The following is a 6,650-nucleotide window of genomic DNA, read 5'->3' as shown; positions in this document are numbered from 1 at the left end:
GAAAAGGAACAGAAATCATGCAAAAAAAATAAAGGAACATATATGACTCATTGTCTCCAAGACAGGAGAGACATTTGATTGGATGTTTGTCAACAGCATCCCCAGTCAGTACCTGAAAAGAAGGCAGAACCTACACTTCTTTCAGTGACCTACATCCATATAAAGACCCTCTGCTGTGAGCTCATCTGAGGAGCAGACAAGGTCACGTCATTGGGAGACCGTCACAACATGTATGTTATACATTGGAAGTGTTCTAATATTATTGTACTGGGCAGAAAGATTTCCAGGTATCTAGATATAATTTGTGTAATGGTTCAAAATCAATAAAATGGATACAAAGTTTGTAAAGACATCAATGAAAATGGCATACAATTAAAAGTTGTCTTTGTTAAATTATGCAAAAGAGCAATATGCAGGGTATTACACGAATTGTGAGCTTATGCATGCTGTTGTCCATATGCATAGTATTACTATCAGTAATATAGTATTGCTATTTTCTTTTTTTCTCAACTTGCACTCCTGATTTCACTTTTCTTAACTGGTGTGATACATCCAGTATCAGTCTCCAAATATTCCAGAAAAGATTAAAAAATGTTAAGTGCAGCACCTTGAGAAAAATGATCAAATTGTTAAAGAAAAAGATACCAAATTCAGGAACTGATTTGTGCATCACACATGCATCTCAATTTAATGATTTTAAGGTTGGTACAATTCGAGAAAAGACATTCATTGTAGTATTGTATTGCAACGTAAAATGTGTGACCTAAGTATTAATTTTGATGTCGATTCTTCTCACTGTTCAACAGGGAATTACGCTAATAACAGATATAATAAATACTGCGAAACATTAAAAACTAAACAAACGTTGTTGGTTCCAGCTCTGGTTTTTAATGCCTCTCAGGTCATAGTGTGAGAGAGTGTTGGGGGTGAGTACTGTACATATGATCTGTCAATGTGGGGACAAAATTTCATAAAAATTGCCACCAAGGATAGTAGTCCTAATCTTTTTTTGTAAACCAGTGGCATCATTTGGGCTAAATTTTGTCAGGAATAAAACAGAATGAGAGGTAATGAATGGTCCTCACAAAAACACGGAATTGAACAGTGTGTGTGGAGAAGAAAAAAGGTATCATCTGGTTTAATTCTAAAAAAAGTCAGGCGAGTATCTGAAATGAACAAACTGTATTACATTCCTTGGAGGCTTCAAAAACATACCTTCCTTGTTTAGAGGAGTGTAGATTAGACAAATTGTGGGCTATGCTACGGCTGGAAATGTATTTTTTAACATAAGCTGTTGAAATCCTGCTTTTTTGTTTAAAAATGAAAATAATTCATTTTTAAAATAACTATTTGTTAAAACTGTACTTTTTATTTTTCATCAGTTTGAATTATTTTTAATTGTTTTTTTTTAGCTGGTCAGTTCAGTACCTGCACAAAGGAACTTTTAACTTATTAAATCTACATTTTAGAACACAGAAAATATAAATGTCCACTCTTCCATTCTGAAAGTACTTAAAGTCCGGAAACCATAAGAAACCTTACATCCTGTAGTGCAAGTCATGGAACTGAGCCCTCCTGGAGAGAACATGCAGACTCCACATAGACACCCACAACTAAGATCCTGCAGCTGTGAAGCCACAACACTAACCACTGCAATGCTGCACCACCCAGTACATGCAGTAAATAACAATGGGGTTTTTATCTCTTTGTTGGATTACTACTAGTAGATTCCAGTCTGTAAAATACAAAGAGGTTCATATTTAATGGTTTTTAACACCAGATATTCAGAAAGACATTTGCTGTGTAAAAATCAATTTGAAAAAATCCCTTTTTGTTTTCCTGAGGCTGTTTTGTTTTTGTAATACACCCTGCAATAATACAAGCTGTAGCCTAAAAGATACACAGTCATATCCTCCATTAAACGTCCCTGAAACACTAGCATGTTAATGTGAAGGCAGACAAAGACTATGCTACTGGAGTTAGCTAACCTTTTTTGTCATCCAGTAGCTTAGTCCTGGCACACAAGTGGTGTTGGCCACCAGCAAGATCCTGATTCAGAAGAATTGCTTCACATGAGATTTTAAGTTGTATTTTGGTCAGTCAGATTACACATGTTAGCTGTAAGGCAAGGTTTATGCAACCCTTTATGATAAGGATTTATGAAGATCCTGTAATTTTTAACTCCCGGAAGCAAGATGCTTTTAGCCATAGATCAGCTTGCACTGAAAAGCCTGAGAAATGTGTCTGAGCCAAGGACATGACAAGGTTAGTGAGTGTGTAATTGCATTGCTTTTCCACATGATTACGCACAGTGCTGCTTATACTCCTGATTCACTCCTCTGTGAGCTCTGACAGGAGAAGCCAGCTGCTCCATATTCCCTGGTCTGGCTACCAATGCGCGGCAGTCTGTGCTTCCCGTCAACTGCCTTAGTAACAGCAATTGTACATGACACTCTTGAAGGTTGAATCTTGTCAAGGAAGGCCTCTTTGGGCCTTACAGGCAATGAGCTTTGTAATATTTGGCAAGTTCATGGCCCTGAGAAACCATAAACCAGAGGAGGATTCTACCCTTCTTCCACAGGATAGCATTACGTGGTTTGGTTTGCTGAGCAATCCTGTCCTTGTGTTTTTTAGGTCTGGCTGCATTTGTAGTACCCAGATACTGTAAGTGGCATGGAGCAGCCTTAATTATTAAATATTAGTCAAATCATGATTGAGGGCTTACAGTCATACCCGTCTGCCTCCCTTTACCTGCTCCATGCATAAGAGCAGGCACTGGAGGAGTAAACATTCATTCATTTATTAAACAGTGTCCTGAGTTGTTTTGCGGGGTTTCCATTGCATTTTTCGTGAATGGTAATCAGGTTGTGTTAGCCCACTTTTTCACCCTGTATTTTTCTGAAGTGTGTTGAAAACCTGAAGGATTGTTTCAGACACACAGAATAGGGGTTTTTGCATATATAAATAATAAGCATTTTGATGTTTGGATTGCAGTTTAAATGGTGCTCCTTTCCAAATTTATCACGCATGTAAAAAAAGTTTTTATCGGTAACTTACCACAGTTTTGTCGCCCAGGACAGTTTTGCGTGTAAAAGCACAAACTTGGAATGGACACTACTATTTTTCAAGACAAATAATTGTGGCTTTACTAATACATACGTCACAATGATAGCTGATGTTTTGAATGTCTATATGTGTCTTTAACTGTATTAATGTAAGCAAAACAAATACTGAAAAATTCAATTTCTTAATGCTTGCACTGTCATTATATTTCGTCTCTGGGATTTTAACATTATGAAGAGTAACATTTCTTCAATGGATAGTTGATAAACCTCCCCTCTAAGAAAGTCACTGAAGATAACCTTCTTATTAATAATACAGAAGTGGTGCATTCAATACAGACATGTGAAGTAACATATACTCTTCCCTCGAAATAAAATGAGCTTCACCCGCTGGAACATTTTTCCCCTGTGAATGTGCGAGAGCTCTATATTCATAACTCTTCATTCCAGCTTTGTTTGTCCTGTGTGTGACCGTGTGCCATCATGCGTGTTGAATGGAAAACAAAGTGAAAATTCACATTTTAAATTTTAAATAAGATTTTTGTTTATCTTTGGGGTTGATATCAGATCAAGTAAGACTATAAGATTATGTCATCTACAGGAGCTGAATGCCTAAGCATCTGTAGGCAGACCAGAATGCTCTTCGAAGGTGAAAGGCTGGGCGAATGAATGTTTCATAGCCTCCCCTCTCAATGTTCTCTCCATTGTTCTCGCACATGTCTGTCTAGACATGCTATGAAAGGAATGAGGTCAGTGATGAAGAATAAAAGCACCTGGAACTGAGGCAGCAAAGAGTCTTCTTCAATGAAAGACCATGCAGGGCTGCAAGGCCTCTACAAGAAAGAGTTGGAGATAAATCAAATGCATCTTCCAGACAATATAGACACAGTGACATAACACTACCAGAGAGGTTATTTAAAGCATGTTACAGTTCCGTTTTACTGAAGTAGACTTGAGCGCTGCTGTTTTCAACAAGTTCAACAACAGTTGTGTTGTTGCTTTTATGTATATATATAATTATTATCCATGTTGTCAAAAATGGTCTTTAATGACATTATTTCATTACTCTCACGTGCATAGATGCATTATAGTATTATAAGTAGGTAACCGCGTCAGCATGCACAGGCTGCGAAAGGAACAGGTATTGGGTTTATTCCATGCTGAAAAAAGAAATGAAACACCTCAAAAAGGCTCCACAGCCGAAATGTTGCGTTTCCTTTCTTTTCAGCATGGAATAAACCGGTTACCTGTTCCCTTATAGTATTATATATGTATTGCTAAAAGAATTTCAGTTACTTTTCCAGAATGCCTTCAAAACACAAAGAGGATATTCATCTGTTGTTTGTTTTCTACCTGTGATATAAGATAAATATTCTTTTTTTTTCAGCTCATAGAGGGGTTTGTTAATATGCGAACTCTTCAGCATACTGCACTGCTGTAGTTCATGTTTAGGCATAATGTACTTTACACGGTCTGTTTGAATAGCAGTCATGCCTTTAAAAATCGAAGTGATTCAATTAGACCTTTGTCAAGGCTGTACAGAACATGCTCATTTAATTATGTCTGTCTTAACAAACCTAGAGTGGAACTGCTGTGCAGTGGGGCTATTTTCTGACCTTCTTCTGTTTGTTTGGAGCTCTCAAGAGTTTTTCCAGACTCCCACATAAACAACTTTGTCTGGTTTGTTAAAATGTCTTTTATTACACAACTTCTTTACAGTGGGAAAACTGGACATCCAGTTAAGCTTTAACTATCTTTACCTTCTTTCACCTCTCTTTCTCACTCTCTTAGCGTGACTTTCATCACAAAGAATGTAAAAAAAATCAATAAAAAATGGTTTACATTGTTACACTGACTTAATCACTTGTGGATTTTTTTTTATCATTAAACTTGTGAATGTTAAGCTATGAAGTACTATTGGTAGTAACCTGGTTGAATGAGCAGCATAGCAGACATGCTGCTGTTTGAATGTGAACTGTTTGTACGGTATGCTGAACTGCCAGCTGAAATTGTGTCCTGACCTCCAAGGTGTACACGCATCTTATTACATGTAGACGATTACTAGAGTAATTGATACACTGGTGTCTGTGGAAAATAAGGAAAACAATGCAGAGAAAGCAGTGAGAAAAAGGCAGGCTGAAAAACACGAGAAAGAAAGTGGAAAAGAGAATTGCTCTCAGTTACTCAGAAGCTGCTGCCTTCACACATTGAACATTGATTTTTTGGTTAGGGAAGACACTTCCAATCTAAATTGAGTATCAGATTTTTTGTCTGTCTCTCGGTGAAGGTCAATCTCTTGACTGTGCAGTGTGGATCAATCATTGGTCTGTATCTACAGCAAAATTGTGATGCCATTTCAGTCCACTTTGTTCATTGCTTCAGTGATTCTCAGCCTTTAGAAGTGTGCATACGCTGATTAAAAATGAGTGCGACAGATATTTCTGCTGATGCTGGAAGTCACTTTTCACACCCTCTGTAGTGTCTGTACACTATTTTGATTATGCCTGTTGGGGATAATGGTGGTTTCTAAGTATTCTAAGATTATTTTTCATGATAAAAAAATTAAGTTGCCATTGAAAACTTAAATTGAAAACAGCTTAAATTGCTTTAATTTGTAAAGTAAGGTACAGTAATCTAATTTATTCAAATAATATTATGACAAATTGTTTCATATTCCAGATTGTCTCACAAATTAGACAGCATTCCATTTGAATATTCTTAATGCAGCGTATCTTCATAGTTCAGTTGTCTAATAAAGATCATGTGAATAAACAAATGTAAGTTATTACAGTTAAAGCATTGCTTCTGAGTGGAGAACACCGGAACATTTATGAAACAAAGATCAGTTTTAATTAAATCTTCCCACTGGGGAACATCATGTCACCAGCAGATTTTATTTTTTAAATTAAATATTTCTCTACATAACACATAATATACTGTAAGCCTGTAAGATAAGTGAAACCTGAACGTGTTAACTGTAGATGACCCTAAAGGTGTCCTTCTACAGGAACAGCTACAGTGTGGGTGGGTGTCTGCATCTCTACTGAAAGTGTTCATGCTGATGTAATGCTCCTTAGATACTAAACTATTTTAACAATTAGTATTGCCATTAAACAAAAGTCTAGCACAGAAAAAAAAAGTTTTTAATTCCAAACTATAGATACATTGAATCATTTTATAAATAAAACACTTGATCCTTTTTTTGTATTATTTTGTTTTACCAGTTCTCAATTTAACAATTGAGAACAAATTCCAACTTACAATGTGGTCCTGGATTTGAAACCAAGACCCTCTAGAATTCTAAATGCCACTCGGTAGAACAAAGATTTTTTTACTGCCCAGCAGTCACATCAATTTTCCATTTGCAAACAAATCCCAGACAGCTCAAGAGAGTTGTAAGTCACATGATATGGGTTGCCTCATCAAGTTGAAGTCGGGTACCCCTGTGTCAGTCATCGATACCTGATTTGTACAACATGAGCTCAAAAACAAGGTGAGGCATAGACTGTCAGACATGGTTTTGCTCAGACTGAAAGAATGCTCCTTTTTCAACCTTTAGAGTAAGAGACAGATCAGATTTGTTATTCT

This window comes from Lepisosteus platostomus, chromosome 4, assembly GCF_059453375.1.
Source record: "Lepisosteus platostomus isolate fLepPlt1 chromosome 4, fLepPlt1.hap1, whole genome shotgun sequence".
In the NCBI taxonomy this organism is placed as follows: domain Eukaryota; kingdom Metazoa; phylum Chordata; class Actinopteri; order Semionotiformes; family Lepisosteidae; genus Lepisosteus; species Lepisosteus platostomus.
The sequence above is the reverse complement of the archived record's forward strand: the minus strand, read 5'-3'. Positions refer to the sequence as shown.